Below are 12,418 nucleotides of genomic sequence, written 5' to 3' on the forward strand. Positions count from 1 at the left end.
CTCCCTTCCAGAATAGCACATTACCAACCTTTGAATACTTAGGAGTTCAGCTCTCCCTTAAAAACCCCAACCCTATCAAATTTCAAGTCATCTACCACCCTCCACTCTTGAGGTGACAACACACAATTCCTAGAAGACTTAAATGGCCTAATTGCACTCACTCCTCAAAATAAAGCACAGACATCATTCTAGGAGACCTAAACTTGCACCTGAATAATGCCTCAGTAAAAACCCTATCCTCCCTCCTGGAAACATATAACATCACTTAACACTGCAATAGTCAAACCCACGATAAGGGCTCTCTAAGCACAACGCCGTAACCCTTCACTCTATCCTACCATCCGATTTGACAGATCATTATTTAATCCTTTTTAATCTCAACACTGCCCGATACCAAAGGCCTTCCCTCAATCTAGTCATCCCAAACACGGGGTGAATGGTAACACAGTTAGAGTTAGAAACTTCAATCAGTACCCAAATTATACCCCCACCTGACCTCTCCTCTGCCGAGGATCATACCAACCATTGCCACACAAAAATGGTAAGACTCGTTGAAACAGTCACCCCTTGGAAACTCAAGAAAACATAAAGGATCCCCGCCAGATCCTGGTTCAATAATGGTGGAACTGGGAATCTGCTGAGAGTAGATGTTGTGCACAACCAAGGAGGATATCAAATATTGCTTTGTTTGGTTTTAACACCTTGGTTCACCAGTTTAAGATTTAAATCCAGGGACCCAAGGAGCGGGCATACAATTGTGTGTAGGTTGTTAGTTGTGGGTGAATGAGGATTGTGGCATGAATGATTGAGTGTAACTGGGAGTGAAATGAATTTGGGATTGCGTCGTTAATTTTTCTTTGTTCTACAATCCTTTTTTGTTCTGTATTTTCTATCATGGTGATTTTTTAAAAGAAATTTTGTATATGAAGTACTATTGTTCTTTAAAAAAAATTAGAAATATAAAAGAGCAGGTGCTATTGAAATAAATGCTATTGAGTAGTGGAAGGTTTATTGATTTATTGATCTTGCGCCAGGTTAACTAAGATCCATAAATGTTCATTAGTATTGTCAGTTGGTTTGTTTTCATGGTCAAAGGGCTCAGCCTTACTGATTAGAGCCACACCCTATATTGTTATATGATGCGTGCTGCTCAAGCACCAGTTCCAACCAAAGATAGCCGGTCTGAGGCATCATTGCAGCTCCACTGTCCAGCTCCAGGGGATCGAGGCCTCTACGAGTCCACCAAGGCCTCACTTCACCGTGTCCCCGTTCAGCGACAGGAGGACAGAGCCCCACAGTAGTCGGTCATATTAGGCTCCAGGGTGCTCATTAGGCCCAGGCATGCCATTAGGACCCAGTGACAGGTCAATGACACCAGGATACATGATTTTGGTTAGGCCTGGCACGAAGCGCGTTCACAGAGCGTCCGATTTTGGCCACGCCCCCCTCTGTTCAACCTTTGCATAGAACCCCTCTCAATGATCCTGAAACAAGCCAAAATTACCTACCATCTCTATGTAGATGACACTCAATTCTACATGAGAATCTCATCAACCAAAGACATCCAGCACTTAAATAGCATTATCTCCACTACTCAATCCTGGCTGACCAACAACCACCTGAAGTTCAAGGCCAACAAAACCGAACTTCTTCTCATCCAACCCAAAGATAAATCCTTTCCGGTAAATACCTGGCTTAAAAATCTCACAGCTCTAAACTGCAATCTAACCATAACCAACTCCATCAAATCACTAGGAATCACACTGGCCAGTCACTTGAGCATGAAAGAGCATATTAATGCCTCTGCAAAAAGCGCCTTCTACATGTTGAAACACCTAAAAAAAAGTCAAACCAGTCATTGCCACTGAAGACCTAAAAACTGTAGGGCAATCACTAGTCCTTCCCCCCAAGCTAGACTACGGCAACAATGATTGGAGGTTCCCCATAAACACACCTAGCCCCCTTGAAAGCTGCACTCCACATAGCACCGAAACTTCTGTCGGGGAGAGACGCTTCGATCACATTACCCTGACCCTCAAGTAACTGAACTGGCTACCAATCGAGGCAAGAGCTATATTCAAAATAGCTTGCATAACCCACAAAGCTCTATACACGGAAACACAAGCCTACCTCGCAAATAAATTATGAAACGCTGGACAAAGGAGACCTCTTCGAAGCTCGGATAGTCTTCTCCTGATTCCACCAAAATTTAAGAAAGAGAACTCTTGCACCAGATCATTCTCTAGGAACGCTCCTAGAACATGGAAGGTGCTACCTCAAGATTTATGGGACAAGCAATCACTCCCTCATTTCAAGACGGAACTGAAAATTCTCCTCTCCAACATATTCTTAATCTCACACCCTTAAACCATTAGACTGGTTGGTTGGCTAATCCCCCAACAACCTCTAAACACATCTGAGCAGTGCTACAGCTGAGAAAACGGTGCCTTACCCACTCACCATCAAGACACCCTCTTTGGCTACCTACCTCATATATCTACCTCGTACTATTGTTATATATTTTATGTCCATCGCATATAATCTGCAATTGTGCTGCTATACTAAATCTGTATTGCACTATTTATATATTTACTGTATCTACTACTAAAGTGTCCTGTATATATTTATCTTCCATATGTACCTCACTTATCATCGTACAGATGTACCCCAAAACTGTATCACCTGTATATCCTGATGCTTATTGTACTTTTGTTTCCACTCGGCCACTAAGCATCTACATTTATAATTGTAGCCCATGCTATGATGGATGTGCAAATGCTGTTAAGAGCTCTGATACCTTCAGGTCAAGTTCACGCTATACTAAACTCAACAAATAAATAAGTCAAATATCTGGACAGCTTAGAGGTCATCTAGGAATGTCATATTTCTCTGCCTCCGCTCAGGAACAGAGCCCAGACTTTTTGTCAGCCTGCTGGGCTAACTTAATTACATTTCTCTCCAGCCGCAGGAACATAGGCCTCCCCACAAAAAGGAGCACCTAAGAGTGCTTCCCACAGGTCTTAAGGAGGAAAGGGATGGGGCAGAATGTTTTGCATCAATCACCCAGCTGTCACACTGTACCAGGGCTGGACATGCCCAAGCTTACTAAACAAAGGAGGGGTCCAGATCTCTGGAGCCAACCCAGGAAAGAGCTTCCTTTGAAGGTTTGCTTTGAAAGGCCCTGGCAGTGGTGTCAGTGAGTGGTGGTGCTGAGGCCCCCAGAGCAGATGTGGCAAGTGACTCCTGGGAGACTCCATGTTAAAATGTCTCAAAAAAATACTGTGTAGGAACGTTGGGATGGGGCGAAGAGGTGATGTGGCACCCCAGAATAGGCCAAAGGTGTATACCGGCTGGAATGTCCTGTCCCCCACTTAGAAGTGATTGTGCAAGGGGAAGAACTCTCTCTTGGTTGTGCTTTTCTGTTCTGGGACTGGAGATGAGTGCCATTGACAATTGGGAAGAAGAATCCCTTCACGGCCCTTTGGACTAAGGACGCTGACTTTAATTGCCCCCAGGACTAGTAAGGCTCTCTCCAGGGCCAAGGAAGCTGGTCCCCTTGCACCTCCAGAGGACTAGTTGGGGAAAATACTGGACTTCTGTACAAGAAGGAGAAATGTCCAGACAAAAAACAGGGAGAAAGGCTGGAGGAGGGAGTCAGTGAAACTAGCTCCCTGCAAAGTATGTCATATCTGAGGCTAGGAGGCCTGAAGAAAGTGCTCCAGGTGGCTAGGACTCACCACCAGGAGCGAAACTAGACCAAGAGCATCTAAATCGGCCCACAGGGTCCAAGATATGGCCTTTACAGGTTTGGACAGCCTTCAACCCCAGTGCAGTCCTGGAGCACATGAGGCTCCGCTGCCAGAGGAGTTCATCCCCAGGGTGGGCCAGGGCTCAGGGGTCGCCGCAAAAAATTATTCCATGAAGAAAATGAGCTGGGAGAGGGCATATCTGTGCACACTTTAATTACAGTAACACAGTGAAAACACCACAAAAAGTCTCCACACCAGTTTAGAAATAGAGAATGTTTATCTGAGTAAAACAAGACTAAAATTTTAAAAAATCCAATAATTAGAACTTGAGAAATGAGTTTTTCAAGATTTAAAGCAAACAGGTGCTTAGAAGTCACTAGCGCTCCAAAGTTCAGGCTGACCACGATGGAGGGCAGGCCAACAACATAACCCACGCAGTGTCCGCTGAAAAAGTACCTTATAAGGAGCAAGCATTGGCATAGAAGGCTTTGCTGTGTCAGTTCCGATCCACACAGTCAGGTCGATGCCTCGGAGTAGAGCCACGCACTCAGTGTCGAAGGATTGATGCTGCATCAACAACAAGCCTCGCAGTTGCTGTTGAAGGAGCAGTGCTGCATCATTGTCGAGCCTCACAGTTGGGACCCATGTCATTGTTGAGTCGGCACTGCGTCAGCACCAGAGGGCACTGCATCGGTTCCTATTGGCGTAAAGGTGGCACTGCTGCAGAACCCACTTCTGAGCCCCAAGACTGGAGGGGGCACCTCAGGGAATCAATTAGGACTCACAGATTACAGAGTCCAGCAGTACCAGCAGAGTTGCAAGAAGTCTTTTGTGTCACTGAGACTTCAGAAAACAAGAGGAAAGCCAACAAGCCCTTGGGAAATCTTGGGTACAAGGATATAGAGAGCATCCAGTCTCGCTCATTCCCAGGCAAGAAGCAGCAGGGAGCAGGCCAAAACAGCAAAGCAGGTAGCAAAGTATCAGTTCCTTCCACAACACAGCAATCAGCAGGCCAACACAGTAATGTAGTTAGTAAAGTGGCAGCCCCTCCTACAGCAAAACAGCTCTTCTTCCAGGCAGAATGGCCTTGGTTCCAACAAAGTTCTGAGTTGGTGGTGTTAGGTGTCCAGTACTTTTACCGAAATGTGCCTTTGAAGTGGGGAATACATCAAAGAGGCCTTTGAAGATCACAAGATCCCTTCCTTTTCTGCCCTGGCTCCAGACACACTGTAGGGGGTATGCAGCTCTTTGTGTGGGGACAGGCACAGCCCTATTCAGGTGCAAGAGTCAGCTCCTCCTTTCCAATCTATTTCAGGAAGTCACATTAGCCTGATGGTGGGCCAACAGGATGCAAATGTCCCACCTCAGTTCCCTTTGCATGACTGTCTAGAGGGAATGCACAAAGGCCAGCAGTCACCCAACTCAGATGTGTATTCAGAGACAGGCAGAGGCACAGAAAATAAGAAAATGTCAACTTTATAAAAGTGGCATTTTCAGGCTTACAATCTAAAAACTGACTTCATCATAAGTTGTGATTTTAAGTTGTCCAGAGACACCAAACTCTAAATCTCTATCTTTTCTCAATTGAAAATCACACTTAAAAAATCTTTTAAGGCAATCCTAATGTTAACCTATTGGAGAGATAGGCCTTGCAATAGTGAAAGATGAGTTGAGCTGATTTTCACTACCAGGACATGTAAAACTCAAATGTACTTGCTCTACCTTTTAAATACACTACACCCTGCCCATAAGGCGGCCTAGGGCCTACCTTAGGGGTTACTTATATGTCTTAAAGGGGTCTGTTTGGGCCTGTTAAGTAGGTTAACTTGCCAGGTCGAAATGGCAGTTTAAAACTGCACACACAGACTCTGCAGTGGCAGTTCTAGTCATGTTTAAGGGCTACTGAGTGGATGGCACAATCAGTGCTGCAGGCCCACTAGTAGCATTTAATTTACAAGACCTGGCCACATATAGTGCACGTTACTAGGGTCTTATAAGTAAATTCAATATGCCAATTGTGGATAAGCCAATGTTACCATGCTTTAGGGAGAGAGAACATGCACTTTAGCACTGGTTAGCAAAGGTAAAGTGCCTAGAGTTCAAAAGCAAACAAAAACGAGGTCAGAAAAAAGGGAAGAGGAAGGCAAAATATTTGGGGGGGACCCTGCAGAAAGTGACAGGTCCAACAATGGGCATCTCGGGACTAACTATGAACTTCCTCAGGGCCATGTCCTGAGAACACTCAGGGGTACCAGAGACAAAGAACAGACAAAGTCCTGCCCAAGGACCTGGCTTATCCTACACACCTGTCCTGGCAGGGAAAACTAGCCTATCCGCTACCATGGTTTGGCTGGCACACTATCTCTCAGAGCAGTGGCAGGGATCCCTATTGCTGTGATTTAATGGAAGTAGCTACTCTCACCCTCAGAGCTCAAAAGCCCAGCCTCTATCGCCCAACTAAGGTTCAACCCTCCACTCCTGTGTACTCCTACAGCCTAAGGCCACATTGGCTGCCCGTGAGTTCCTGCGGGTAGGTGTTTTTAGGGGACAGAGTCTCCCTGTTTCTGTCCTAACTGGGACTGCTCAAAGCAACGGAGTTGGAAATGTGGACACTCTGGCCACCGGTCACCAGAACCTTCCCCGTTTCTCAGAAGGATGTGGAAAACCTTTCCCCTTACCTTATTCTTTGACCTGTGTGTCTCACTCTGGAACTTCCTCTCACTCTGCTGGGGGAGACTTGAAGCTCCCTTCTTGGGGTCACTCGTAAGTATCTTCTTAGGCACTATGGTACTAATCCAGAGCTCAGCCTCCTTTGCAAGCTCTGACAAGACTTGCTGTCACTGATGTTTTGGTGTAGCTCTGTAAAAAAGTACTGTACATGTGTTCTCTAAAAATCAGATTATACAGTCCCTCATAATTAGTCACTTTGCTGCCCTTCACCCAGCCATTTAGTGTCTTACTGGAGTGATCAATTAAATCCACCCAAGACTAGCTTGACAGCTTGTGGCTGTCCCTAAATTTCATGAGGTACTTCTCTGGGGTGAGCCCAATGATGGTGGCAAGAATGGACTTGCCTCATCTGGTCAGCTACCTCTAATGTAAGTAGGATATCCCTCTCCACCGTAGTCATGTGTTTCATGAGTCTCAACCCCATTCCTCCTCTGGGACTCTATGCATCTGTAGCTATGGTGTCCTCGTCCTGTTGCTGAAGCTCAGGGCTAGTGGCCAGGCCATTTCCTTTCTCATACTCGTTCTCCAAGTCCACCACCCTTCTTTAGGGTAATTTTGTGGTTGTTGCTGGACCTTCGCACTGATGGTCATCACAGGCTATCATTGATGCAACGCAAAGTTAATGTCTCGCATTGTCAGTCGCAGCAGACAGACGTTCTCGGTGTGAAGAGCAGGTCTCACCGGTTTTTCGTGTTGGCAGTCGTCGCGGGCAGATGAGTCTTGGCACAAACAAGCCAGTCTGCGGTAGCAAGGAGCCCCTCTTTGAAAGGGAGGGTGGTCTCTAGTAGGCAGAAATAGTGGCATTGCCTCTAGTTAGGGGAAGTGGGATACACACTTTAGATAACCCCTGCTCACCCCCTGGGTAGCTTGGCACGAGCAGACAGAATTATCCCAAAGGCAATATGTAAAGTATATATACTCAAAACACTCAGTAATACAGTGATAACACCACAAATGGACACCACACCAGTTTAGAAAAGTAAAGTATCTTTATCTAAACTCAACAAGACAAGACGACAAAAATCCAACATACATGTAAGAAGAATATGACTTTTCAAGGGTTTAAGTAACTGGGTCCATAGAAAACTATGGATGTGTGATTCTACACAAAGTACCTGTAGATGCGTCAAAATTCACAAGGGCAAACAGCCGCAGAGATGGGAAGCGTCAAGAAACAAAGAGAGTTGTCAGTTCCTGAATCCTTGGGGAGGTGATGCTACAGTTCTGCTGCACACATGAGAAGTGATGCATCGAATCCAAACTGTAGGGGTGAAGTGATGCGCAGACTCAAAGACGGTTCTGCTCAATGGGCGATGCTGGGAAAACTTGCCGCACAGGTGCGATGCGTGAAAATCCAGAATGTGTCAGCGCCGGTTTCTTCAGCTGCGATCCCACAATGAATCGGTTTTTGCAGCCGCGACTGGTGCTGCCTCGTCTCTGCAGCATCGTGGCAATGCGAGGAGATTCTTCTTGCACGTCGGTGCTACATCGGGAAAAACAGATGCAAGAAGAACCATGTGTCAATATTCTCAGTTCTTCAGGTTTCTTCCAGATCTCAATAGAAGGAACAACCTCCAGAGGCCCAGAACTGGAACTGGCACCCCCTGGCAGGTCAGAACCCTCAGCAGCAAAGTTCAGGGGAGCTAGGGGTGACGTCTTTGTGTCCTTGAGACTTCAGAACAGGAGGCCAGCACACACAGGCCCTTGGAGATTCTTGTTCAAGCAGGTTCACAGCAACATTCCAGTCTTTGTCCTTTCCTTGGCAGCAACAGCAACTGCAGGCCAACCCCACACAGTGCACAGCAAAGGGGCAGTACTCCTCCTCACAGCTCTTCAGCTCTTCTCCTTGGCAAAGGTTCCTCTTGAGCCCAGAAGTGATCTAAAATTCTGGGGTTTAAGGTCTACTACTTATACCCCATTTTGTCTTTGTTCTCTTTGTGCAAGGGTCTCTGAACCCAGTCCAAACCAGTTCTGTCCTCACTGGTGCAGTATGACCACAGGCGTGTGGAGACAGCAGTGTGCAAGGGAGACAGGCCCCATTCAGGTACAAGGAAATCTCCTCCCACTACTCTAAAGGCAGCCAAGCCCCATTCAGCTTCGCTCTGATTCTTCCAGGAAGGGTCAGGCACACTAAGCCCCCCAGTGGCTGTCTACAGTGAATGCACATCCCCAGCCCCTCTTACTCCAAAACCAGGCAGTCAATCCACAAACAGGCAGAGACACACAGAATGGTTAAAGAAGAAAAGGCCTAAAAACTATTTCCCACATGCTCCCTTTCCGGTGCACCCCCCTTACTCCCCCTCCCTTTGGAGAATCCACCCATGCTTCCTTCTGGACCTGATGTTAGTCCAGTTTTCTTGCCAGCCCACCGGCACATGCCTCCACCCACCCATGTGTGAAAAAGAGAAACTCCTGTTACCCCCCAACATCCTCCCATAGTTTGTCTATCCCTAATTTCTTTCATAAATCACTTCCTAGGTTCCTCCCTCCCCTTCTTGGTGGCCTCTAAGAGATCATCAGCCTCTCTTATACTTCTCAACAAATGCATTTTATTGTTATGCATAACTTTCAGAGATGCCGGAAATGTGAGCTGAGCTGTTGCCGCTGCCTTTTTAAATTCATCTAAGCGCCTGCCCTGTTCCCACTGTCTGTCCAAGGTAACCTGGGCTAAGTCCGATCTGATCTCAGATGAAAAATCCTTCCTCCTTAACGTCTTCAATTTCAGTGCACATAAAAGTATTTTTCCTTTTAGAGTGTATGTTTGAAAATTAAGAAGGATCTTCCATGACTTCACCCTATTAGAGTTTTTTCTCAAGGGGTCCCATGTGTCCATTGTATATCTTTCTCGATGACTGCCTCGCTCTCCTCAATCTGAACCTCTTCCTTTTTTTAGTTAGACCACAGACGCTTTCAAATTGTAACCTTCCCTCCCCTCTGGGACATTCAATATTATCAGATTATTTCTTCTCAAATTATTTTCAAGCAGTTCCATTTTCTCCTGTTGATCTTGCTCTCCCCGCTGTAATGCTTTAATCTCCCTTTTACTGTCATTTAGATCTTTTTTCATCTCCCCAACATTAGCCTGTAATGTTTGTGTCCTTGCCATCAGAGAGTCTATGTTCTTCTCAAGTGCCTCACAGAAGTTACGTATTCCCTCCTGATTTGCCTCTGACACAGCGAAGCCCTTTCTGATGTCCCCAGAGAGTGAGGAAAACATGATATCTGAGGAACTTCCTGCGCCCCCACTTCCTCTTTCTCTCCTCTGAGATCATTTGACAGTCTATCCGACTGAGATTCTTCCCTGTTTTTGTCCAGTACACAGACTCCCATCTGGGGCCCACTCTTCTCACTCCCAGCTCCTTCTAATGCTATTTTTTGCCTCGTTCTAATGTCCCCCCCTCTGCTGCCATCTCAAGCTTTTCCACCCTTTTTTCCTGACCACGAAGAATCACCCTGGGTGGAAGAACCTTGAAAAAAGTTCTTAAGGTGGGGGTAACTTTTACTTTGTGATTTAATACTTCATTTAGTCCTCTCTTCCCACCTGCTATCCTTTGCGTCCCCTTTCCAGATTTATCCTTCTATCTACAACCCTGTGGATCAAACCCTTCAGTGTTGATCTCAGTAATAACAGCCCAGCAATCTGGGGGGTTACCCAAGCCTGCTCAGAGTGTAATTGTTTGTTACCCCCCTCCACCAAGTAACTGGCCTCTTCTTTCTTCCCCTTAACTATATCCAAACTTTGTGTATCAGGGCTAACCCCACTAACTCTTTGCTGTGAGGCTGCCTTGCCTGTAAGCCACTTCTCAGACTTTCCCCTTTTCCTTCTGCCGGCAAAGCACTCCTCTTTCTTCCTTCTCGAGCCCAGATAGGCCTCCAATCCTCCCACTGATGCGAGAGCAGCATTGATGCTGATGCTGCTCCTGCTGCCCCAGAGGAGACCTCGCACTGCTGCCCTGCGGCTCTTCTTGAACACCAGGGCAGCTCTAACCTAGCAGGTTCCCCAGGTGACGATCATCAGCGAGCTCTCCACAACTTTTATGGGCACCGCTGGCACTGCTGGCACCGCAGGCACCGCCGACAATGAGGATCCGGTAAGGCACATCAAATTTTGTTCATTTCATCAACCGAAATGGGAAGAGGGATTAAATTCATCCGGTGGTGGCACGCGCTCTGCAGCACCTAGCGACCAGTGTCAGTCGTGGCCACCATGTTCTCCCTTGCTCCCAAACAATTCCTCAAACACCTCAGAGAGACATGAGATAGCTAATAGAATCACTGCTGCTCAACCAAAGGGCAGGGGGAGTATAGCAGGGAGATGGTGACTCAGATACTAACCTGGAATGTCAATAGCTTATGTACGAGCGGGAGAAGGGATAAGATACCACAGTATTTTAGAGACTCTGCAGCACAAATTTTGATTCTGCAAGAAACACATTTGGTGAAGGAAGAGTGTACGAAGCTGTTTAAAAAGCAGGGATGGGTACAACAGATAGTATGCACAGAACAGACCGCCAATATACGAGGGGTCACAATAGTGGTGAAAAAACAAGGGAGGAAAAAATAGCTACTGGATATGAGGGTCGATAAGGATGGTAGGTGGATTATAGCAAACATAAAAATAGGGGATAGGCCACTAACATTAGTGGGTTATTATGACCCAAATCAGGACAATTGTGAACCATTACAAGCAGTGTTTACCAATCTATTGGACTTTCCACATCCTGTTATTATGGCAGGGGATTTTAATGTAATTATGGACTTGAACTTAGAGAAGTCCAGTAGAAGCAGAGCTATACCTACTTCTTAATCCTGTCGCTTTTTGAAGTCCATGATGAAGCAATACAATATTAGTGATCTATGGAGAGAGAGGGTTGTATCATTACAGGGTGCCTCATTCTATAACAAGAAATACGGGCATAGATCAAGGATTGATTACTTCCTGGTGGAGCGGAGCCTAATACAAGATATATGACATCAGGTAGTTGACGGCCCATCTGTCAGATCATTCAGCGGGAAATATAACAATCAGGAATATTAGCTGGCCAACAGAAATGCAGTGGACACTAGACCGCACTATCTTGGCAGATTCTGCGGTAATAGAAATCTTGAAAGTAGAAATAGGAGAATTTCTTAAAATTAACATCGGCTCTGCTCCTACAGGAGTAATTTGGGATACGTTCAAAGCTTTTATTAGAGGCAAGATTACGAGTGCGCTTAACTATAGAAATAATCACTTTAGATATGAAATAGCCCAGCTGGAGGAAGAAATGAAGAATCTAGAGATAAAAATAAAAATGAATATAGACAACGACAATAGGATCTTAGCAGAAGAAATGGTGCCGTTGTTGAAGAGATCTTTGACATGAGGTGAGCGGAGCACGGCCTGAGTAATAGCGGTGGCTGCGGCCTGTACCATCCGGCGTCCATAGGAGGAGGGGGAGTCGAGAAACTGTGGCCAGACGGAACGGGGAGAACGCAACGGTGGTGAGGGCACCACGCGTGGGGCCTGTAATCGCGCTGCCCTACCTGCAGCAGATCCCTGCCTAGACCGAGCCGTGGCCCGTTTGGCTGCCCGCTGGGCGAGTAGTGAGCCCCTTCATCTTTGCTTAGGCCCTGCGGGGACAGGGCCCGCAGGTGTCCCCGAGTGGCGACCACCAGGCGGCTCACAAGCTCACGGCGGAAGATTGGCTGGGGTTACCTCGTGGCCCGGGCCCGGTCGCCTCCCCCCTGAAGGACTGGGCTATTCTAAGGCCCAGCGGTGCCAGGGGACAACACCTGAAACCTTCATGGGTTACCTGTTCCGGCGTACAAAACACAGAGACTCGGGAAATTTCCGGCGGCGTCAAAGATCAGCTTTTATTTACTGCAGGGATACAGAAGTCGCAAGAAGTACACAACGTGTAGGTTCTGGGAGACTGCTTCAAATTGCACAAGTGGAT

Source organism: Triturus cristatus, chromosome 3_2, assembly GCF_964204655.1.
Source record: "Triturus cristatus chromosome 3_2, aTriCri1.1, whole genome shotgun sequence".
In the NCBI taxonomy this organism is placed as follows: Eukaryota; Metazoa; Chordata; class Amphibia; order Caudata; family Salamandridae; genus Triturus; species Triturus cristatus.